The following is a 26,130-nucleotide window of genomic DNA, read 5'->3' as shown; positions in this document are numbered from 1 at the left end:
CCATTTAAAATAACATTAAGAACACAGTGGACAATTCATAAAAATAAAAAAAAATGAATGAATAAAATAAAGGCATAAATAGATTTTTTTTTAAAATAAATAATAGTAAGCAACATAGCATGTGTAAAATAAGACAGCACTTTATGACAACTACAGAAAAATAAAAACAATTTAAAAAGAACATTAAGATTTCCTAAGGACAATACAAAAGAATTCAATGAAGAAATAAATAATCTGCCTGTAATCATAATTGTATTAATTAAAAGCCAAGGTAAAGGATGGGTCTTTAGTTAAAAATAAAACAATAAAAATAAAACAGTGGACAGAGCTTGCCAGTCTTATTTCTATTGGTAGGGTGTTCCACAGTCTTGGAGCATGAAAATAAAAAAGCCTCTTCTTCATGGTTAGGATCAATTATCGACTCCAATTTGTAGCTGTAAGGCGCCCTGCCCAATTCCCACAGGTACAGGTTGTGGCCGTTTAACGACAGAACGTAAGCAGCCCTGTTTAAGTGCCCAGCCACTGAATGGAAAGGGAAACAGGATTTGCAATAATTTTGTTGGACGTACAAATACTGTGCGGATGCAACTGCAGAGAGGCCTGTTAGACTGAGTTTTGCATTAAGTGCGTACAGTTCACTCTTATCCGACATGATCAGAGGTACCAATTAAATCACTAAATTTGTTGATAGGCAGAGCAACCTGGTGGGTCAACCTTTGCCAGAATGAACAACTCAAAATGAATTGATACTCCTAAGAGAAGGGTTAGTAAAAGAGACACAGGCACAAAGACAAAATATTCAACATCTCAGTGAAAGGCATGTGTTCAGCAGGCATGGGTTCAGTATGGGTTCAGTGAAAGGCATGGGTTCAGGGAAAGGCATGTGTTCAGTGAAAGGGATGGGTTCAGGGAAAGGCATGTGTTCAGTGAAAGGCATTTGTTCAGTGAAAGGCATGTGTTCAGTGAAAGGCATTTGTTCAGTGAAAGGCATTTGTTCAGTGAAAGGCATGTGTTCAGTGAAAGGCATTTGTTCAGTGAAAGGCATGTGTTCAGTGAAAGGCATTTGTTCAGTGAAAGGCATGTGTTCAGTGAAAGGCATGTGTTCAGGGAAAGGCATGTGTTCAGTGAAAGGCATGGGTTCAGGGAAAGGCATGTGTTCAGGGAAAGGCATGGGTTTAGCATGTGTTCAGTGAAAGGCATGTGTTCAGGGAAAGGCATGTGTTCAGGGAAAGGCATGTGTTCAGTGAAAGGCATGGGTTCAGGGAAAGGCATGTGTTCAGTGAAAGGCATGGGTTCAGCATGTGTTCAGTGAAAGACATGGGTTCAGGGAAAGGCATGTGTTCAGTGAACGGCATGGGTTCAGCTAACTCAACAATATGCTTAGAGCTCAGTTCTTTTGAGCATATCAGGTTTTCTTTAGGCTTAGTATGGGGAGTCTATGGCACTGTTTGTTAGGCGTGATTGGCAGGTGACAGGCATTTATAAAGATTTTCTTGGAGACCATTCAGGCAGCACATTCAGTAGTTTTTAATAGAACTAGGCTATTTCCAATCAGAAACATACAACTGGCAGGTCTGTCATCAATGCATTGTCTTACTGGTGAAATACTGGGATCCAGAAATATGGGGCGATTATTACAATGCATGTTTTGTCAGAAATATGACACTAACACTCACATCCCAGGACCTTGACCAGTCGTGTCAAATCAGAATTACTTTCTCTGTTCTATATTTTCCATATTTTCTGTTTTTTGGAAAGATGTTACATTGTTAATGAATGAAAAGACAAACGAACAGGTGAAAACAACAAGGTCCTAATTTCTGACAGTGTCAACACCTGAACTCTGACGCTCGAACATTTGTGGAGTTGGAAGACAAGGTGCACGTAAGCCAGTCAAAGCCAAACTATAATCAGTATATAATAAGTAAGATAAGCATACTCTGGGAGAACCTAAAGACTCCCTGAAGTGATGGAGTGACTGGGTGTAAGATGGCACACAGCACTGCTGGACAGTCTTCCCTCAGTGGCCTATTTTCCCAGACTAGATGTCTCGAGCATCATGTAAAAGTGATAATGATACGCTGACCTCTCTCTTCTCGGGGGTCGGATGCTGTGACCTCACAGGCGAGACTGTTAGAGAGTGTAATCTTCCCGCTCGGAGTACATTCTCACCCGCTGCTGTCACATGACTAACTCTAATCGTGCGGTTTGTCACAGCTGTGATGGTATGACTTCGTCTCTGCGGTTATTATATTTCAGCGGTTCTGCGTTTGAGCCTCGAAAGTGGAGCTCAGTGCTGTTGGCTTGTTTCAAAATGAATTCAGCTTCTGAGGTCGAAAAATATGTCTTATCTCTCTCATCCATCAAGCAGGTTAAATCAAGTGGAAATTGCTTAACGCTTGTATTTCTCCTTCCTTTTTTCACACTCCCTATCTGATTCTCTCTCCTTCCCTACCTCTCTCTCTCACCCCCTCTCTCAAAATGTACATGGTTTGCTCTCACTTCATGAGCTTGGTAAGATAATTCTGCTAATGGACCACGCAGAAAGTAATGACAAGGGTACCCTTTGCAGAAAGAAACAACCATTTTTGGTGCAATGGGTATGGTTTAGCTTTCCCCTTTCGACAGTATGAAAAATGTCATTCCTGATGTCAAATCATTCCTTTTTTCCCAAAACTGCTTTAAATACACCCTGTCTTTTTGTCTCCATCTGGGTGTTAGCTTCATTATTTTATTGGTCTAATTATTGACTCCTGTTTAATTTGAAACCTCACATATCCCTGATAGACAGCTGCAATATCAGTGTGCGGAATCCTGTGTTTTGCTGTCCTAGAACTCCCTTCAGGCATTGTGGCTTGGTAAACGCTCGGAAAATCATAATTGTAGATTATGAAATTAATTGCACATCACAGCGCGTGCTGGAGAAATAATTAGTTAAACGGAGGGAAAATTGTTTGACACAAAACAGCCTGGCAGGACAGCTTTTGAGCGCAGATAAAATGTTGATTTATTAGCCTGTTTCTCAGGGTTATGAAGGCGCACAGTCGGAGTCTCATGGAGGGCGAGTTGAGCCCCTGCCCTAGGCATTTGGGGGAGGGAGATATTGAGAGGAAGCATCTGCAGCTCGGATAGTTAACATCCAGGGGATTCACAGTGTATCTACAAACCCATCTGCAGCTCTGATAGTTAACATCCAGGGCATTCACAGTGTATTTACAAACCCATCTGCAGCTCGGATAGTTAACATCCAGGGCATTCACAGTGTATCTACAAACCCATCTGCAGCTCGGATAGTTAACATCCAGGGCATTCACAGTGCATTTACAAACCCATCTGCAGCTCTGATAGTTAACATCCAGGGGATTCACAGTGTATTTACAAACCCATCTGCAGCTCTGATAGTTAACATCCAGGGCATTCACAGTGCATTTACAAACCCATCTGCAGCTCGGATAGTTAACATCCAGGGCATTCACAGTGCATTTACAAACCCATCTGCAGCTCGGATAGTTAACATCCAGGGCATTCACAGTGTATCTACAAACCCATCTGCAGCTCGGATAGTTAACATCCAGGGAATTCACAGTGTATTTACAAACCCATCTGCAGCTTGGATAGTTAACATACAGGGCATTCACAGTGTATCTACAAACCCATCTGCAACTTGGATAGTTAACATCCAGGGCATTCACAGTGTATTTATAAACCCATCTGCAGCTCGGATAGTTAACATCCAGGGGATTCACAGTGTATTTACAAACCCATCTGCAGCTTGGATAGTTAACATCCAGGGCATTCACAGTGTATTTACAAACCCATCTGTGACAGACAGGCGCTGGAATTCAGCATTAGCTATGCGTGCTATGTGCAATGCATGGGGAATTTGTTCATTAGTGTGTCGACGTGTTTGTATCTGCCCCATATCCAAATAAACTTTAATGCTGTAATTATTATACCTATGCTCATGCACAAAAACGCACACACACACACACGCACGCACATGCACTTACGCACACACACACACGCACACACATACACACGCATGCACACACACACACACGCACGCACATGCACTTACACACACACACGCACACACATACACACGCATACACACACACGCACATGCGCACACGCACATTCACACACGCGCGCACGCACAAACGTACACACACATGATCATGAGTAAAACTAGTGTGTGACATTTTGACAAGTTTATAATTTCATATTATATAGTTCTGTACATTTCCAAAAACTAGTCATCAGAGTTATCAACATGGCATTGATTGATCATATGCTTGTCCTAAATGAGGACAAAACCAAGTTCATGTTATTCTCAAAATCCCATAAGATTGATCCAAAGGACTTCATATTTATACCCAGAAGGGTCCCTAAATTGAACTTGTCCCTATTATAAGTATTTGGGTATTTGGGTTGATAACAAGCAGTGGATTAAATAGTTCTCTTATACAGAAATAGGACCTGTTTCTCGCCTGAAAGCAGGAAGATGATTGGGCGGGCAATACTACTTCCTGTACTGGATTATGGTGATGAAATTTATAGGCATTCTGTCCGTTGACCCCTGAATTGAGTCCATCACTCGGCTCTGCGGCAGCTTGTGTCATTAAACCCCGAGATTCAGCCTAATACTCTGCTCTGTTCTGCCTTGAGCTCTATATGATTCAATGACATAAGCTCACCATTGAGCTCTATATGATTCAATGACATAAGCTCACCATTGAGCTCTATATGATTCAGTGGGAGGGGCCCACCATTGAGCTCTATATGATTCAGAGGGAGGGGTCCACCATTGAGCTCTATATGATTCAGTGGGAGGGGCCCACCATTGAGCTCTATATGATTCAGTGGGAGGGGCCCACCATTGAGCTCTATATGAGCAGCCTGGTCAAGCTCATAGTGCTGTAAGGTTATGAGCAGCCTGGTCAGACTCATAGTGCCGTAAGATTATGAGCAGCCTGGTGAGCCTCATAGTGCTGTAATGTTCTGAGCAGCCTGGTCAGGCTCATAGTGCTGTAAGGTTATGAGCAGCCTGGTCAGGCTCATAGTGCTGTAAGGTTATGAGCAGCCTGGTCTGGCTCATAGTGCTGTAAGGTTATGAGCAGCCTGGTCAGGCTCATAGTGCTGTAAGTTTATGAGCAGCCTGGTCAGACTCATAGTGCTGTAAGGTTATGAGCAGCCAGGTCAGGCTCATAGTACTGTAAGGTTATGAGCAGCCTGGTCAGGCTCACAGTGCTGTAAGGTTATGAGCGGCCTGGTCAGGCTCATAGTGCTGTAAGGTTATGAGCAGCCTGGTCAGGCTCATAGTGCTGTAAGGTTATGAGCAGCTTGGTCAGGCTCATAGTGCTGTAAGGTTATGAGCAGCCTGGTCAGGCTCATAGTGCTATAAGGTTATGAGCAGCCTGGTCAGGCTTATAGTGCTGTAAGGTTATGAGTAGCCTGGTCAGGCTCATAGTGCTGTAAGGTTATGAGCAGCCTGGTCAGGCTCATAGTGCTGTAAGGTTATGAGCAGCCTGGTGAGCCTCATAGTGCTGTAATGTTCTGAGCAGCCTGGTCAGGCTCATAGTGCTGTAAGGTTATGAGCAGCCTGGTCAGGCTCATAGTGCTGTAAGGTTATGAGCAGCCTGGTCAGGCTCATAGTGCTGTAAGGTTATGAGCAGCCTGGTCAGGCTCATAGTGCTGTAAGGTTATAAGCAGCCTGGTCAGGCTCATAGTGCTGTAAGGTTATGAGCAGCCAGGTCAGGCTTATAGTGGTGTAGGTTTATGAGCAGCCTGGTCAGGTTCATAGTGCAGTAAGGTTATGAGCAGGTTATTTGCATTGTTTAAATAATTATGTTCATTACAGACCCTGACAACGCTGCAATTTGCATAGGTCAAATGTTTTTTTTTCTTCCAGTTAGAGTCCAGTTAGTTTAACATGCACTCAATACAAAAATTTAATTAGGGAATCAAACTGCCAATCATTAGAGTTTTGTACAGCTTGTTAAAGAGCTCTAGAGTGGAGAGACAGCATGTTTTCTGAAGTGGGTGTTGAAGAATAGGAGGCAGGTAGTAATAAAGCCTGTGGGGATAAGAGAGAGTTAGTTCTAGTGTATAAAATGTCTGAGGAGATCGAAGGCCCTTGCCAGAGATCAATCATGGTTTGTCCTGTGTGTCTGGCAACCAGCCAACTGCTGAAACCTGGAGTTCGACATTTTAGTCAAAAGGTTCAGCAGTCTAGTCAGATGATTATGGTGCAGTTATTTTCGTAACACTTCAAATGCAGGCTACTCAGATATGGAACCCCGAACATGCAAAGCGTGTTTACTTTCAGGTGTATCTCAGTAGTTTAAAGCTGAACAATGATTAAGGAAACAGGAGGGACAAGATCAGACATGAGGAATCAAAGGAAGATTCAATGATGAGATGAGTCATTGCAGCTTTGATTTGTCTCGTAAGCTCTCACAGTCATTATGAACCTAAAGAAGAGAGGTTGTAAAGTCATATTACTGCAATATCACCGTACAGGCAAATGTGTTTAAAAAAGAACACAAAAAGGAAATAATTACCCACAGAAAGCCTCTTAAACACATATGATGCCCCCTCACAGTACTCACTTAATCCAGCCTCCTGTGCTGTCGTCTTCAATGTTTTTATCGCGCAATTATTTTTTTTAAATTGAAGTTACTATTTGCTTCCCTCCAGTGGCCAGAAGCAGTCATGGCAGTTAATTTGCCCGCGATTTTAAATTTGAGACGGTTGAATAGTGATAGAGAGATGCTTATAAAAGAACAGCGGTTTATCTTGTTCAAGGTCACGTGGCTGCTTAAAAATATAATATTTATGTAATATGAACTCCACAATTTCCTAAAATTTGTAACATTTTTTTAAGATAAATTATAAATGTATTTCTAGCATGCCAGAGCCCAAACGCCCTCCCCCTCCCCTCCCATCTCCCCCCCCCCCCTCCTCCACAGGTCCCTCTTTAAAATTTTCAAAGTACCACTTTAAAAGTCTCTGGCTCTGCATGTTGATATCAGGTCAATTGGCAATTACATTACATTACATTCCCTTAGCAGATGCTCTTATCTACAGCAACTCACAAAAATGGAGAAGTATGCTCAGTATTACAGCAGTTTAAACGTGTGTACCACTAAAATTGTCTCAATGTGTAATGTATGAAATAAGCGTTGGTAATGAAATACGTTTTCGAAACATTACAGTGCTTTGTTCTCAGCTCATCTGTCTGTTTTAGACTGGCTATTTGGAGTCTATGGGTTGTAATGTCAGAGATGAGCATCTGACTGCATAATGCATCCTTACAGAGGAGGCCATTAAGTGAAGGTCTTACAGTCTAGACTCCCACACAATCACACATAGGACTGAGTGAGTCACCGTAGAGTGTGTACGCTATGAGGCATCAATAATAAATTATATCTGTGGTGTGCTGCGAGTCACAGGATTTTGAGTCATGTCTGTTTCTGGACAATAAGCTCTTCTGTAGATCCCAGGTGGTATCGAACCTTCTTGGAGCTTGGAGGGCTGGATTCTCCTAGCCCCGCCCGTGATGCCAGCCGCAGCTGAAACTCCACAGAACAGCGACGGGCAAGGAGGCTTGTGTCCGTCTCCGGGTTTCGTGCCAACGTCTGCCCTCAGCCATCTCATTAGTCCCGTTTCTGTAATTGATATTTTAGCCGCATTTCTCAATAAGTTCATGAACGACAGGTGAAGACCAACATCATGTGTCCCGACGTGAAACATCTTATTGAGGCGTTACCGACAGTTAAACCACAGTAAGTGTATTGAGAGAATGAGCTAATTTGGCCCGTGTGATTGGTGATAATGAGGACCTGCACACACAGCAGGCCCTGGAGGAAGAGGAGTGTTCAGCCCTGCCTGAGGAAGAGCAGAAGGATGGAGCAGGAGGATATGGCTGAATCCCGGCAGCTGGAGGAGAAGGAGACTGTTTTACTCTCATCTCAGATGTTTGAGGTCCAGAAGACAACGGGCCTTATTCACAAAACATCTCTTAAATTATTCTTTCTTTTGTTCTTAAAAAATGTTCAGACAACTAAACAGTCCGAGACTCATGACAATGCCAGGGTTTGTTGAGGTAGGACCCAAGCGCAGAGTAAAAACACAGGAAGTCCAAAAGCCAAGTTTTAAACAAAGACTTCACTGACAAGATAACCAACGTGAAACGGGCAATTCCAAAAACTCCAAAAATGCTTGTAACAGAAAAACACAACGAGGAACTCAAAACACTCGAAAAAACTTGAAACAAGCAGCGGGAACTCAAAATCCTTGATACACAGGGAGCAAACAACCAGGGAGCACAACAGTAGGATCACCATACTGGGTGACAGAGAAGCAAGACGTATACACAGAGGGCTAACAACACACAGGAGAACACAATGCACAATAAACCCAGAGAGGAGAGGAATAACGACACACAGGTGGGCACAACGATTGGATAACGAGACACCAATAATGGAACCAACACAGGAGAACGCAATCAGACGAACGAACCACAGTACAAAGATGTGAAATGCCGCCAACTGGTGGCCAAAAAAGGAATAACCGGAACAGAAAAGGCAGAACCATGACAGACACATGTGCAAACCTTTGTTTTTGTGCATAAATCCCAGATCTGGCTCTCGCAAACTTGCCACCAAATCATCCCCTGATTTAATTGGCTAAAAACATGTTCTCTCCCTCTCCACCTTCGCTAATGTGCGGTGAGCTTTCTGGCGCAAAATGGCTGCCGTGCTTCACCCAGGTGGGTGCTACACATTGGTGGTGGGTGAGGTGAGTTCCCCTTCATCGCTGCAAAGAACTTTGAGCATTCAGAAAAGTGCTATATAAATGCAAGGATATTGTTATTATTATTATTATTAGTATTATATCCCAGGTGTATGAGATGAGGAATTCTTTGTAAATATTATGCACAATCCTGCTCATGTGATTTGCATGTGATGTGAAAAGGAAACAGCCATGAACAAATACAGATTTTAAAAAAAGATAAATGCCAAAATGTTCGTGGAAACGTTCATACACAGAGTTTACAATCAAATATGAGTGTACGCATGTTTCAGAAACGAGGGCCATTGTATCTACAGTACCTCAGCCCCTGTGAGTAATGTCATTTCCAAAATGTATGTGTGTCTAACGGATTCTAACATCTCACAACATAAGGCAGGAAAGGGGAACATTTTTTATCGTTTCCCGATTTTCTCTCTGTAATATGTTCGCTGAGAAGTGTTGTGTGACAATTTATAAATTGTGGTGAACAAAATAAATATTGATTGGTTGGTTGATTGGATTGGTTGATTGGTTGGTTGATAAGCATCTTTACTGGCTTCCCACTTCATCTCTAACGCCTTCATCTTCATCATCCAATATGTCCCCTCTCTGGCAAATAGTATTAGACACACCTGGAGACACACACTCTGTCAAACACACACACGCACACACAAAAAAACACCCACACACAAACACACACAAATGCATACACACTCTGTGATGGATAATGAATGTTGGGAATAGTGATCCCGCATTAAATGTTTGTTTATGTAATATACGTAATTACATGTCATATAATTGTGTACATTTCATTAAACTACATCGTGTGTACATAATACGTTACATACGTAAGAACTTTGCAGTAATGCTAAGATCCCAGTAACGCCCCGCAATAACGCACAAATCTGTTTGTTTGTTTTTTAATAAGCGCTCTGCCGCTATCGCGCTGCCTCGAGGTTGTACATTGGTCCTGTTTCCTCATTGGTTCAGGATGCGACTGCGGATTCGCTCACGTGAATCTGGGCACGGGATAAACGGGGGGTGAAAGAAAATGTCTTCCTCAAAGGAAAATATTAAAACAGTACAAAACACGGCTTTCATTGATTGTTTCATGAATAAGATTATTAAACTCTGACGTACGTATAGAGCACGGTCAATGCGAAGCAAACCGCACGGAAATGTGTGAGTTTGATTCAGCACTAGGTGCAGAGACAGCTCCTCCCCCTCTCTTTCACCCGTCCATGACTCCCAGATTTGTATTGATATCACAATTAGCCAGATGGGACGCGTATTGACGTAGCGACCCTGCATGCACGGACGCTCAACGCTCACACAACCGAGTGAGCGAGTCAGAGGCGAAAATAATTAAAATCCGGGCCGTTCTTTGTCACCGTTCGGACCCTTTCACTAACGTTACGTCTCTTCAGCCAACGACGCGAGCACTGTCCACAGCAAAGGTAAGACGCTGGGTTATGTCTATTACAATTTATTTGCGTAGAAAATTATTTGACCGATTTAGCAAAGCAGCTCTCGGTGTTATTTTGTAAAAGCGACGCCGTAATTTTACGTGGCGATATTCAATAATGAAAAAAACGATTTTTGCGTCGGTCACCTCACTGACGAAGCAATTTGAGTATATTTCAACAGTTCTTGCAGAATGTAACATAAATGTAACCTACATGGATGGGTCAAATTCAGTCAACATCCCGAAAATATCCGGGCGTGTATAGTTTCAGGGGCTAGTGCTGTAAATTGCGTATACGGATGTTTACAGACATCGCTAAACGCAGTGTAGGATATACTAAGATATTTACCGAGGTTGCTTGTGCACATTTCTCGAGACGATTTAAAAGAACAAATCTTATCGTCTGTCTGTATCTTGCGTCAGTCGCAAAGTGAGCACGATTTTTGTCCTTTTTCATGCATCGAAGTTCAGGCACGCGAAGTCATTTTGTGTAGCAGTGTGATGCTGCATAGCGTTAGAATACGGCGGTCAGACGGAAGCCCGGTGCGCGTGGCAGCTGTTTTCTTCAGTCCAGGACGCATTGGGTCCGTTATGTAATTTTTCCATATTTTTGAGAAATTCATGATGAAATCCTACCATTCATTTAGTTCTGAGCAGTACATTTTTAGCTTTTGAAAACACCCATGGTGCCATTAGTATTATTCTGTTAAATTTCAATAAACCACTGTACAGCTTTTGAGATATTAGAAATCAATTGAAACAGTTCACTTTCCAGACATGCTCATTAAAATAAAGTCATGGAGATAAAGATCGAGATAAACACTTCAGAGATCATGACGCACGCTTAAATACTGAAAGTCCTAAATTACTTTCATGGTTGTGCCAAGAACTGCTTAAGGTTTGGATCAATAAACGCTGCATATCACCCGATGAACGTCACCGTATTTAAACACGTGAACTCCGTACGAATCGGCTTTGGACCTTCTTCTGCGAAATTTCACGCTGGGAAATTTGGAGTAATTTTCTGGAGACTGACCCTTCGACCTGTGCCTGAAAGAATAAATTAGTATATTTTTATCCAGACGTACAGCAAATATTCCTGGCGGCCAGGGGGCGCTGTGATATCACTTCAGAGAGAATAACGATCGAAGCGTCCACGCAACTCCCCGCCCCCCTTTCAGCACAATTAAATCGATAACCATAGATCGGGCGCTCCATTTTCTTAAGTGGTGTAGGGTTTCGCTTGTTAGACCCATCAACATTTGTCTTTGAGTACAGTCCGTGACAGGACGAGGGGAAACCTTAAACATACGCCGTCTGCTCGGCGACCCACAAGCCTCTGCTTCTACGAAGATTACTTTGACAAAATTCTGACAGTATGGTTAATTTACACATTTTCTGGGGCCGTCGGGTTGTGCAGATTTATATGTTTGGCTCATTGCCTGTGGCATAGAGACGATTATGTCTGAAGGTAATTTCGCTCGTCTGCACGAGGCGTGTTTTACTTTTCAGGGTTAGTGATTCCGAATGAACTTTTCTTGCCATTTTGAATTTTGTGTCAGTGCGGTGGAACCACGTTGTTGTATTGTTCCTGTCCATGCATGACCGCGGCTTGTACGTGTCACGGCTAAACGATAGCGCAGGGAAGACTTTCATAATGATCGATAGTGCATCTCAATTCTCGCGCTGACCCGCACGGGCCGAGGCTGCCTGTAAACTGATCTCCAGGAACAAGAGCCATTAGCGTAATCTGGCACTAAAGGAGACCAGGGACGGAAAATCTCCTTTGAGGATGAGAATGCACAACGATGAGCCGAAATAGGGGGATTTAAGGAGTTAAGAAAAACAAAAAGTGAGTGTATGACCAGCCATTTTTCAATTGAAACGCTGTAAAATATGTCCACACGAGTCCTCCGCAATATATTATTACAGTACTGAAAAAAGAAAACCACATTGACCATGAAGCATGATGACATTTGCAGCTCGTAATCCAATAACTGTGTGATTTTCGGCTCGCTTTGATTTTTTCTAATAAAGGAGACACGGCAGAATCGATTCAATCCGGTTAATATGGTTTGGCTGACAATTAAAATTATCTTTGAACATTGTGATACAGCGAGGGTTAATTATCTTGAATGTTCAGTTGTTATTCATAATAAAATATATTATATATTTTGGAACACAGAATGAAGCAAGTCCTCGCAAATAAAGCTGATCTAATGATAAAGTTTTTTCTCCAGAGAGCATGATGCGTTTGAGTTGAGCTCTCCGTGGTCCTGAAAGAGACATAGCCGCCTCTCAACAATCCAACGCTGCCTTACACTCGTGTGGCGAGCAACGAACATCAAGTAAACACATTTAGAGAAAGAGTGTATTTATATTTTGGTGACACATTTAGTACAGCATACTCAGATGCGACTGACACCTGCACGTAGGCTTTCGATCATTGCAATAATGTACACCGCGTGCATCACATTATGACAATGAACTGCGAATGATCCGTTCGCGGTTTATTATTATTTAAATCACATGGCAGTAAACGTTCGAGAATAAAAATGCAGTCAACATTACTCTTAAATGTCATTCTATATGTGGGAACTACAAGAACTTAACGATCTAGACTCTAATGTCCCTTGGCGAATGAACTATGGGGCGGCGGGGTGATTCAAGAACTTAATCTAGTTAAACATCGAATGTTCAGTGGGATTATGTGAGAGAGGATGCGGATTGGCTGGCTATTATGTCATGGGTAAGCAGGTTTTTTGTTGTTGTTGTTTTTTTCAGTCACCCAGTCGGTCATATGGCAGATTTGATTAAAGACTGATTATCTCTCTTTTGACCAAATCAAAATCTCTCTTCTGGCATTTCCATCCTCCAGCCTACGTAGGCATGCAGAATCAGATTAAATTGTCAAGACTTATTAATTTATGTATCTAAATGATCGTCCAAATGCAAATAGTAAAAACACAAAACAGGTGTTTTTAGTTTAGACTGCACTGGTATGTACACTGTGCTCAGTATAAGGAACAAAGGGGAATGTTTGAGCGCTCTAATTAAATCTTTAATGTATGATGAAGGGACTCTTTGAAAGAAGATTTATATGAACTGATTGCATTGCACATTAATTACTCTCTCTTGTTTGGCAGACAGATTTTTTTGCTAAACTTTCTGCTAAAGGCAGAACACCTTGGACATTTTCTGTTACTTTATGTCTGGTGTGAAATGACAGTGATGTTCATTGGAAAAAGAAAAAGACAGAACAGAAAGAGAGAGAGAGAGTGTGAGAGAGAGCGACAGAGAAGGAAGGAAGGAACAGGACTGCAGGTGAGAGAATATATAGTTCAGACTTGATAGAGGGGTGAGTTACCATGCTTATTAAATTTATGTTAATTAAGAAAATTTTTAACAAAATGGGACCCAAATTAGAAATACTTTTTAGGACCAGTCAAATACACATACCAGCACAGCCTAGTGGACTACAGACTCCAGGACCTCCTCATACTCTCCCCCCGTGACCCGTTTTGGGTCCTGACCTATGGTTTAAGCTTCCAATATTTAATCCATATTCATTTTCCTTGGAGACCGCTGCTTTTTTAGAAAAAATAATAATATAGTATTTTGTATCTTTACTACACAGATGTTTTTATCTGGCTTTCTGGTTTAACTAGCATGTTTCCTGCAAACCTCCTGATTTTATTTTGAGGAATTTACGAAGTTTTTTTAATTTAATTTTTAAATGTTTTATTTGTTTTGGAGAATTTGATAAAGTACTACATGAGAGGCTTTTGTCAAAATGAAATCAGTATGAATTACAAGTTCTTCTACTTCACAGGCAGTTTCATTGGTTGCCAGGTAGAAATGAAACAGCTGCAGTAGGAGGAGTCTTGTCTGAGCAAGGTACTGTGGGAAGTGTAGTCCCACAGGAATCAGTGTTGGGACTTCGGCTATTCCATGTTTACACGGATGATCATGGCACAAATGTGTAACAAATTACCAAAAATGTTTTTATGGGTTAGGGTTAGGGTTAGTGTTAGGGTCTTCCAGTTTGGAATACCCAGTCATGTTAATCCCTGTTGTAACCAGCAGGGTCACTATGCACATTGAGAGGCTGTACCCAAAGCCAACAGAAACCCTTCAATCCCTGGGCGATGCGAGCACCACCTGTGTGCCACACTACATGCCTCTCTGCCCCCGTTGGCAGTGCCACAGACTGGATTTACCGCCGGACCGCGGGCCCTTCCAGGGTCGAGAACAGTGCCTTAACTGGCTTAGCCACCTCACACCCCTGCAAGAAGTGTTTAATCTTCTGAAGTAATCCAAAAATTCAGAAGCAGAAGTAAACCATATGAATTAAAGTCAGTGTAGTTAAATGTTAATTGTTCATGTGCAAACAAAAAAATTAAGCCAGGAGTATTTTATCGGAAAAATAAAATTGGCATATGTTTGGAAAGGACTTGGTTGTAGTTGATCAAGGGCTATCATGATCTAGGAATTGTACTGTAGCAGTAAAAAAAATCCAACAGAATTCTGTGATATTTAAGAAAAAGTATTGAGTATAAATCAAAGGACATATCTAAAATGCCTTTTCCAGACCATGCTTGTCTTCTGGCACCACACTTCAAGCTGTAACACCAAATAAAAAGTTAAAAGAAACAAATACACTAGTTCCTTGTGTGAAACGGATATAAAAATTAAAGAGTTTATATGCTTTCTCTCTTAAGCTTAAAAGGCGATAATATAAGAATGCATTTTGGCTGGTTCTCATTATATATTATTATGCTTTTATTTTCACATGAATAGCTAATTTGGCAATAGTTTACCAAAATGATAAATCGATAAATTAAACATGCATTCATTATATCTCACTGAATTATGCTCTTGAATTATGCATTTACTATTTTAATACCTTTGGGAATGTGTGATAATGTTATAAAGCAGTTCAAGGGAGAACATTTCTGCTGTTCATAAATCTATGCACTGACAGAAGACAATGTAGCAGCTGTTTACATTCTGCTTCTTTCAGTCTGGTTTTTTCATGTCTTGGTCTATTTTTTTTTTTTTTTTTTTGCTTTTATTTGAATTTGAGACAGAGATAAAGAGAGGTAGAGAGAGAGATAGAATTTGAAAAGCCCTTATTTGGATAACAAGATGATAATACATTTTTTTAAATAATAGTAATGAACTAGCAAACAAAGACAAAAATAAAAATAAAAATAAAGAAATAAATAAAAATAACAGTCAAATCGTTAAATTACATTACTGTAATGTAGAAAGGGCCAAGGATACAAATGAGAAATTAATTACTAACCTGCTGTCGTCATCATCAATCGATCAAAGTGCTTTGCAGCCCCCAGGTATTTACAAATTTCAGCAGGTTCCCTATTAGTTTATAGTGGGTGAGAGAGAGAGACAGAGAGAGAGAGAGGGAGAGAGAGGGAGGGAGGGAGCGAGAGAGAGAGAGAGAGTACCATCGTCGTTACCACAATGTTGTTTGTATTTCATGTTGTTTGTATTCCTATTCCTGTTTCTGTGTGTACGCTTTGGCAATATGTACAAATGTATTTCATGCCAATAAAGCATTTTGAATTTGAATTTGAGAGTATAAACCTCTGTAATGCCAGGAGCATTAGGGCCCCAGAGAAGAGCCCCCTCACTCAGCAGGTCCTGAGACTCAGTCCACTAACCCCCACTAACCCCCACTAACCCCCACTAACCCCCACTAGCACCATCTCGCCTCAGGACAGCGCTCTCATAACCAGTCGGAGTCAGCCACATTATAATGAAACAAAAGCAAAATTACAGTACTCACGGGGAAACTCGAAAAATCTAAACAAATTAGAATGCTCTTAATAAAACGAGAATACAGTGCAGCAGGCAATCTGACTGCGGTGAAAAATTATAAGCAAACGTTGACAAAATACAGACTGAGCGAGCGCAGCCAAACACTACAGGCCGGCCGCCATCGGCAGCCTTGGCTGCTCCCACTGTAACCAGTAACACACAGAGACAGAGCTCAGCCCCCATCGGCAGCCTTGGCTGCTCCCACTGTAACCAGTAACACACAGAGACAGAGCTCCTCACCAGATATTATAAATATCAAGAAATTAGAGAAAATATTTTTTCTAAATTAAAGGATGTACCCGAACTTCCCTAGCCTGCATGAGGCCTAACCATTAGAAAGAGCTTTAAAAGGATACACCCAAACTTCCCTAGCCTGCATGAGAGCTAACCATTAGAGAGAGCTTTAAAAGGATACACCCAAACTTCCCTAGCCTGCATGATACCTAACCATTACAGAGAGCTTTAAAAGGATACACCCAAACTTCCCTAGCCTGCATGAGAACTAACCATTACAGAGAGCTTTAAAAGGATACACCCAAACTTCCCTAGCCTGCGTGAGAGCTAACCATTACAGAGAGCTTTAAAAGGATACACCCAAACTTCCCTAGCCTGCATGAGAACTAACCATTAGATTAGAGAGAGCTTTAAAAGGATACACCCAAACTTCCCTAGCCTGCATGAGAACTAACCATTAGATTAGAGAGAGCTTTAAAAGGATACACCCAAACTTCCCTAGCCTGCATGAGAACTAACCATTAGAAAGAGCTTTAAAAGGATACACCCAAACTTCCCTAGCCTGCATGAGAGCTAACCATTAGAGAGAGCTTTAAAAGGATACACCCAAACTTCCCTAGCCTGCATGAGAACTAACCATTAGAAAGAGCTTTAAAAGGATACACCCAAACTTCCCTAGCCTGCATGATACCTAACCATTCCATTTTTTCCTTGGAGAGCAAATAAAGCATTTTAAATTTGAATGTGAGAGAGACTTTTATTCCCTAACAAAACAGAAGAAACTACAAATCCTACCAGATGGGACAACAGCTCCAATAGCAGCTAAGTACATCTTTACATGTCGCAAGCTGAAGGACAGTGGTTGACCGCCAAAAATATATTAATTTTATTTATTAATTTATTAATTTTTATTTATTCGTATTATTTTCTTTTTTCTGCATTTTATAATTATAATAGTAACAATAACAATACATTCACATTATAATGTATGTCTGTATTTCTGTATGTAGGCCTTGCTGATATTTGCAAGTGTATTCTCTTAATTTGAAGTTGAGAGAGATAGAGAGAGGGAGCGAGGTGGAGAGAGAGAGAGTGAGAGGAAGAGGGAGAGAGAGGGGGAGCGAGAGAGGGAGAGAGGGAGGGAGAGAGAATGAAATGAAGAGGGAGAGAGGGGAAGAGAGAGAGAGATAGTGAGAGAGGGGGAGAGAGAGAGAGAGATAGTGAGAGAGGGAGGGAGAGAGAGTGAGAGGAAGAGGGAGAAAGAGGGGAGAGAGAGAGGGAGAGAGAGAGATAGTGAGAGAGGGAGAGAGGGAGAGAGAGAGAGATGCAGTCCTCTCATTCATGCAGAGGTATGTTTCTTGTGAGCTTGCATGACTCATTCTCACAGTAGCAGCAGTGAGGTAGATCAGGTCAGGTTCCCCATCATCATCCTTCTCCCCCTTTTCCTGATTTCGATTGGCTAAGAGAGAATGGGCTGGCGTTTGATTGGCCCGCAGAGAGTGCAGTGAGCCTGTCGTGTGGGAGGTGGGGTTCTGCGTCACTCCCTCTCAGGTTCGGCAGCCGATTTTGGGAAAAGCCGCCCTGCCCAGATCCATTGCCTTAAAAGGGGAAGCCGCCTGGTATGAAGTCATTCTGAATGAACACCTACCTAGCACCATGCTAGGGCTTTCTGTGTTAGCCTTTAACACAGACTGACTGACATACAGACAGAGAGACATGTAGATAGATAGATAGATAGATAGATAGATAGATAGATAGCAGACCTGGGTTAAATATGTATTTGTTTTGGATTTAAATACTTTTCTGTGTTCTGTTGATCTTGCCTAGTGTAATTGAACCTGCCAATATGACCAGAAAGCGGGGTTTGCACTTTTTGAGAGTACTTCATTGGTTCCAATACACCAGACAAGATCAGTGAAGTGAATAAAATTATTTGAATCCAAAACAAATACGTATTTGACCCAGGCCTGATAGATAGATAGATAGATAGATAGATTATCTGAGTAACACTGACGTAGACCTTGCAGACAATACTCTTACACCAGGGACAGGGTGCTTGCAGCATCATTAAAGCAATCCAGATGATGTTAATAATGATCTGAATAAAACATGGTGGCTGTGCTGTCATCGACTATGACAAGTGAACAGCTGGCAGAGGGGGATGTACAGACCTTCACCCGCAACCAATCAGATCTGAGATTACGGTGATTATCCTGGTCTGGCACTTAGTAATGTCGCACTAACTATGGAGATGACAGCACAACCAGTTCTGATACATATGGGGTATGCATTTATAATATTAAATCACACAAACACAAACACACACACATACACAGAAACACACATGCATGCATATGCACACACAGACACACACACACATGCACACTCACGCACACACATACATACATACTCACTCACACACACGTACACAAGCACCCTTGATTCTTTAAATAAATGTAAAATTATTGAAACGCCTGACTATTGATTCATTGAAATAATAGATTTTTATAGGTTTTACAAGAGTACCTATAAACTTCATAACTATGTGACCAGATCAAAAATTGCATTGGTAAGTGACATTGTTTTTTTTTTTTGTTTTTTTTTTGTAGGACATTTCGGGACTTATTTTGTCATGTGAAAACTGAAAAATGTGAAATGATTACCCATAGTCCTTTGCTGCCTCCGCTTGATTGGATCTGAGTGTAAATGGCTGTTGAGTGACAGCAGGGCTGGTTTATACATGCTTCTCTCATTGGCTACATGATGGACAGGCTGAACTTGGCTGGTATTATTGAAATTATCATATTTTCTTTTTTATCATTTGGAAAATAATTGTCAGTGATGATAAGTGAGAATGCCAAAAGAACCGTAGTACATACCTATATGAATACATAATGCATGAAGCTCTGCGCTCTTTCCCTCTGAACACACTGCAGCGTTTCCTCCACTGACTCTCCATCCTCTCTCTCTCCTGCTCTCCATCGTCTTTCCCTCTCTCTCCCTCCTTCCCCCTCTCTCTTTCCCTCTCGCCCTCCTTCCCTCCCTCTCTCTCTTTCCTTCGCTCCCTCTCTCCTTCCCTCCTTCCCTCTCTCCCTCTCTTTCTCACTCTCTCCCTCTCTGTCCCTCTCTCTGTCTTTCCCTCTCTCTCTCTCTCTCTCTTCATTAAGATGCAGGGCGCACTGTGCTAGTGTGACTCACGCCACAGCGGCAGCTACAGTCAGAGTCTAATATTAAGCTTCTGACTTCACACTGGCCAACCGAGGATTCAGTTTCCACGGCAACGCTGTCCAGGCCACACCTCCTTCCCTGCGCTCCCTCCCCCTTCCCAACATCTACCATGTGACTTGCAGGAAGACATCTCCAACCCCTCTGTTCCGTCATTAACCCCCTCCTACCAGCTATTCCTCCAGCTCCTGCTGTGGTTTCCCTTAGCAATGGGACCGGCCAATTAAAACAGCAGAGTAAAATTCCACATTCCACAAAGCGGCATAAAGTGGAAAACTGATTTTAATACAATATGTTAGGCATTAATTCAACTCTAACAGAGTGCATATGCCTCCAATAGGGACCATATGCACTCTGTAAGAGTTAATTTAACACTGTATAAATTAAAATACACATATTAATAAATATTTGAAATAAATGAAAACAGATACAGGGGTAATTGAAATGTGCTTTCATTCATGTTATTAAATCGGAATTTTAACAGGATGAGATTTAGAATTGGTGTCAGAGAATTCTAATGAGAACATCTATCATATCATTCTATAACACTTCGATTTGAGAATTATTTGAAAAAATACTAAATGCATATATAATGGACTGTTATTCACTGAGTTATTAACATAATGGCATATTTTAAAATATGTAGGTTCAAATCCTATTTTAATAGTACCTGAAAGTGAACAGTCCTTCCATACAGAGATACAAGCCTAGTCTTCAATTTCAATAGCTTGGATGAAAGAGTTTGCACAGTAGATATTCTGTGTTAATTGAACGCAAACAGAGCTGATAGGAGTCAAAGAGGACTCTGTAAATGTACTCTGCTGGAGCGATAAATACTCTATCAGTGTTAAACGCAGCACGTATTACCGAAGGAGGATGAGGTGTGGCGTCAGTACGGCGGGGTTGGCGTGCTGAAGAGGTGAACCTCGAGTTCCGCCAATGATCTCACCTTAAAATTGCCTCATTTAAAAACCGATAAACAAAATAAAACCCCAATCAGCTTCCTCCCCGAGGAATTTTCTTGAATGGGTAGGTATATATGGTTGCATTGTGTATGTGTGTGTGTGTGTGTGTGTGTGTGTGTGTGTGTGTGTATGCATGTGTGCGTGTATGGGGGCGGGGTGCATTCTTTCTGAATGAAATTCCTTTCAGTAATGGAGACAGACACAGACAGTGAGGTCATTGGCGAAACTGGAGAATCCCCTTCCTGACTGAACCACTTACATACGATTACAAATCCGGTAGAACAAAATGGATGAAACTAAAAGGGGGACGCAAGGGGTGAAGCATGATGTCACTTCCTGAGAGTGCTGCAGAACGGCCCATCATAAATGAGCCCCTTCACCTCTGACACACAACGCAGCGAGAGGGACCGTGATGGCGATATGGGCCTGTAAGAATGGGGAGAGGGATTACGATGGCGCTCTGGGCCTGTAAGAATGGGGAGAGGGACCGTGATGGCGATATGGGCCTGTAAGAATGGGGAGAGGGATTACGATGGCGCTCTTGGCCTGTAAGAATGGGGAGAGGGACCACGATGGCGCTCTGGGCCTGTAAGAATGGGGAGAGGGACCGTGATGGCGATATGGGCCTGTAAGAATGGGGAGAGGGACCACGATGGCGCTCTGGTGCTGTACGAATGGGGAGAGGGACCACAATGGCGCTCTCGGCCTTTAAGAATGGGGAGAGGGACCACGATGGCGCTCTGGTGCTGTACGAATGGGGAGAGGGACCACGATGGCGCTCTCGGCCTGTAAGAATGGGGAGAGGGATCACTATGGCGCTCTCGGCCTGTAAGAATGGGGAGAGGGACCATGATGGCGCTCTCGGCCTGTAAGAATGGGGAGAGGGACCACGATGGCACTCTGGTGCTGTAAGAATGGGGAGAGGGACCACGATGGCGCTCTGGTGCTGTAAGAATGGGGAGAGGGACCACGATGGGGCTCTCGGCCTGTAAGAATGGGGAGAGGGACCACGATGGCGCTCTGGTGCTGTACGAATGGGGAGAGGGACCACGATGGCGCTCTCGGCCTGTAAGAATGGGGAGAGGGATCACAATGGCGCTCTGGTGCTGGAAGAATGGGGAGAGGTACCACGATGGCGCTCTGGTGCTGTACGAATGGGGAGAGGGACCACAATGGCGCTCTGGGCCTGTAAGAATGGGCACTTTGTTATTTTGGCTCCTTCTCCCAAAATGGGAACCTGATACCAGTGAGAGAGTTTTGTGCACTGTACCCATCTGATTCACACTCCAAGAGGGAATGTGGGAAATCCTGCACTTCTGGGGAACTATGTCCTGTCAAACTTCAGGTATTTACCTGCATCTCAGCTTCAAATAATGGTGTCTTAGCCTCTTAAAATAGGTACTAGGAGCTGCATAGACCACCCTCATGAAACACGATTACTGAAGCCTTTAAAATATTTATATTCTTTTACTCGTATGGCCAACATGTTTGGCTAATGTGCCAGTAGAATCTATACAGTAAGAGTCCACTCTGGCCTCATAAACTCTGTAGGAGTTGATTTAACACTGACCATTTCACTGTGTATCTCCAGTTACACAAGGAATCTGAAATGAGACAGCCAAAATCAGCTACAGCTTCAGATTGGTTCATGTTCCCTTCCCCCACAGTCAGGGCACCTGCCCCAAGTCCCAAGACAGTCCTGAGCCTGCTGTCCACCCCCCCCCCCCCCAAACTCCCCCCCCCTGCCTCCGCCACCCCACACGCTGGTCCACCCTACCACCCCACACACCACTCCACCCTACTACCCCACACACCGCTCCACCCTACCACCCCACACACCACTCCACCCTACTACCCCACACACCAGTCCACCCTACCACCCCACACACTGCTCCACCCTACCATCCCACACACCGTTCCATTTTACCAACCCACACACCGCTCCACCCTAACACCCCACATGCTGCTCCACCCTACCACCCCACACACCGCTCCACCCTACCACCCCACAGGCTGCTCCACCCTACCACCCCACACACCGTTCCATCTTATCAACCCACACACCGCTCCAACCCTACCACCCCACACGCTGCTCCACCCTACCACCCCACACACCACTCCACCCTACCATCCCACACGCCAGTCCACCCTACCACCCCACACACTGCTCCACCCTACCACCCCCCACGCTGCTCCACCCTACCACCCCACATACTGCTCCACCCTACCACCCCACACACCGCTCCACCCTACCACCCCACAGGCTGCTCCACCGTACCACCCCACACACCGTTCCATCTTACCAACCCACACACCGCTCCACCCTACCACCTCACACACTGCTCCACCCTACCACCCCACATGCCAATCCACCCTACCACCTCACAAACTGCTCCACCCTACCACCCCACATACCGCTCCACCCTACCACCCCACACACCGCTCCACCCTACCACCCCACACACCGCTCCACCCTACCACCTCACACGCTGCTCCACCCTACTACCCCACATACTGCTCCACCCTACCACCCCACACATTGCTCCACCCTACCACCCCACACACCGCTCCACCTTACCACCCCACACGCTGCTGCACCCTACTGCCCCACATACTGCTCCACCCTACTGCCCCACACACCGCTCCACCCTACCACCCCACACACTGCTCCACCCCACTGCCCCACATACTGCTCCACCCTACCACCCCACACACTGCTCCACCCCACTGCCCCACATACTGCTCCACCCTACCACCCCACACACCGCTCCACCCTACCACCCCACACGCTGCTCCACCCTACTGCCCCACACGCCGCTCCACCCTACAACCCCACACACTGCTCCACCCTACCACCCCACACACTTCTCCACCCTACCACCCCACACGCTGCTCCACTCTACCACCCCACACGCAGGTCCACCCTACCACCCCACACACCACTCCACCCTATCACCCCACACGCTGCTCCACCCTACCACCCCACACACTGCTCCACCCTACCACCCCACACACCGCTCCACCCTACCACCCCACACGCTGCTCCACCCTACTGCCCCACATACTGCTCCACCCTACCACCCCACACACCACTCCACCCTACCACCCCACACACTGCTCCACCCTACCACCCCACACACCGCTCCACCCTACCACCCCACACGCTGCTCCACCCTACTGCCCCACATACTGCTCCACCCTACCACCCCACACACCATTCCACCCTACCACCCCACACACTGCTCCACACTACCGCACCACATACCGCCCCACCCTACCACCGCCCACGCTGCTCCACCCTACTGCCCCACACGCAGGTCCACCCTACCACCCCACACACCACTCCACCCTATCACCCCACACGCTGATCCACCCTACCACCCCACACACTGCTCCACCCTACCACCCCACACACCGCTCCACCCTACCACCCCACACGCTGCTCCACCCTACCATCCCACACCTGAAATGCCACCTAAATTTGTACAGAGGTCACTGAGTCAAGCACACTTTTTAAGGTGAAGCACACAAAGCTACCGGTGGATTTTCAGCTACACCAAATAAAAGTGGTCTGCCCCCAACCCACGCAGTACACTTTCCAGTGTTAATTCAACTCTTACAGAGTACATATGTGTGAACAAATTAACACTGAATGTTTCACTGTGCAGGAATGCCAGTAATGTTTTCATACAGTCAGTCCTGCACTGATTTAACTGAAATTAGAGTTGCTAGTTGGTCAACACTCCCACCCCCCATGATGCAAGGTTTCCTCCTACAGGCTATCCAGGGAGTTCATCTTAGCATCGTCACCCTGATTTGTTTGTGCACTGGTACACAAGACATCGGCCTGGATCTAGTCAACATTTGTCCTTAGCTTTCAACCACAGTGACACATAAGTATCACTACAATGATGGCAAAAAACATGCTTGCATTTTACAAAAGAAACACTTTGTGTTATTAAATCAAAGTTAAGGGAAAACATCAACTGAATCCAATACATCTGTACTACCAGCAGCATTGACAGTGTTAATTGTAGCACTGTATTTAGTGCTAAATGATTGAGGAGCTTGCTGTTACTGCTCATCTTCTGTCAGATCCTCCCACTGGAGGGGTATCCCTGCAACTGTGGAGGCCTGACATGAAAAATACATTATATCCTTGTAGTGCAGTACATCTGTAGCATTATATGTGTGTGTGAGTGTGTGTGTGTGTGTGTGTGTGTGCATGATTGTGTGTGTGTGTGCATGTGTGTGCGTGCGTGCTTGCATGCGTGTGTGTCTTTAATAAATTTTGATAACAAACACACAGATACGTAGAATAGCAATTATTTTTCCAAATATAATAATAAGAGGTATGTCACTCATTAGACGGACTGTGGACGTCCCAAATTGAAGGAACCCCCGATTTAGTAAAAATGTTTATCAATGGCAATCATCCTTTTTTTCACGTGAACTAAACTTGATGAAACTGCGAACACTTACAGAGACCGGATTAATCTTCCCCAACTGGTAACCCCTCCTGAGCTGAGCGTGAATAAATAAATCATAGTTAAAGTGTTCCAGCTGAAAATAGAACCAGCAAGTCGCAGGAAGAGGAGAACATCTCGAGAGTGAGAGTTGGGGAACATGAAAAAAAGAAGAGAAACTTCTGACGCCAGATATTTCTACCGAACGTGCCGAGATCCGCTTGCCGGCACAGGAGATGGGCCGGTTCTGTAGGACTCCTCCCTGCAATAATAGCTGAGCAGGTAAAGCAGGTGGTTACACAGGTACCTCATCTGGGTTCCTGGGTCTGAACCGGTCGCCGATTTTAAACAAAAAACCAGCAGAACCTGCGGCTCTCCGTTACATTACATCACATTTATTTAGCAGACGCTTTTAAGTGACGTACAACAGTGTGTATCATGGTCATTGGACAACTACAAAACACGGGTTCAATAAGGTACGAAACTCATTTCGTACAGCCGTTTATAGCCAAGGACACAGTTCAGTTCACGCAGTGAACGTTATTCTGACCTTACTTACGCCAGGCCGAGCATAATGAGGAACCCGGCAACACTGTCGTCCCTTTCAAACTCCACCGTTCCCACCTCAGCTCGGGGATTTTAGCTCTGCGGCGTAGACGCGCTTTTAAAATCGGAGCGCTGTCAGGACGATGACGCAGGCTTGGGAATTCTGGGTAGTGTGATGACACGGTCCGCTCAATGGATACAGGCACTGTCCCAGTGAATATTTTTGTGGTGAAAAATCGGTGAAACGACATCTCGGCGTACAGGTGAAAACCTGGCTACATTTGGTTGAAAAGTGAGCATTTTCTAGCCTACAAGGCTGTAGCCGGGTTATACCTGGGTGAAACCTGAGCTGTATTGGGGTTAACCTAAGCCTCTTTTCCACTGTAGGGCCGAACGGTTCTGAGCACGGAGAGGAACGGTTCCAATGGTGTTTCCACCTGGAAACGGTTTGGTGTGGAACGCTTACAAACCGTGCCCAGCACGATTTTCTTGGCACGGTTAGACAACCGCGCTCAGTGCAGCAGAACCGTTCGGGTGGGCGGGCTTGATGACGTAGGTATTCACTGACTGGTTTCACATTACGTCAGTTTTG

General features: G+C 44.1%; 1 protein-coding gene across 1 annotated transcript in view; it reads left to right on the top strand.

The window, feature by feature from the left end:
* The first annotated feature begins 10,034 nt into the window (after window positions 1-10,034).
* Window positions 10,035-26,130, top strand: part of map3k12 (mitogen-activated protein kinase kinase kinase 12) — a 57,287-nt gene continuing 41,191 nt past the window's right edge. The window contains exon 1 of the mRNA XM_035389612.1: window positions 10,035-10,253. The gene's annotated coding sequence lies outside the window, so the exon portion shown is untranslated. The remainder of the gene's footprint in view (window positions 10,254-26,130) is intronic.

Source organism: Anguilla anguilla, chromosome 13 (genome assembly GCF_013347855.1).
Source record: "Anguilla anguilla isolate fAngAng1 chromosome 13, fAngAng1.pri, whole genome shotgun sequence".
Taxonomy (NCBI): domain Eukaryota; kingdom Metazoa; phylum Chordata; class Actinopteri; order Anguilliformes; family Anguillidae; genus Anguilla; species Anguilla anguilla.
The sequence above is the reverse complement of the archived record's forward strand: the minus strand, read 5'-3'. Positions and strand labels throughout refer to the sequence as shown.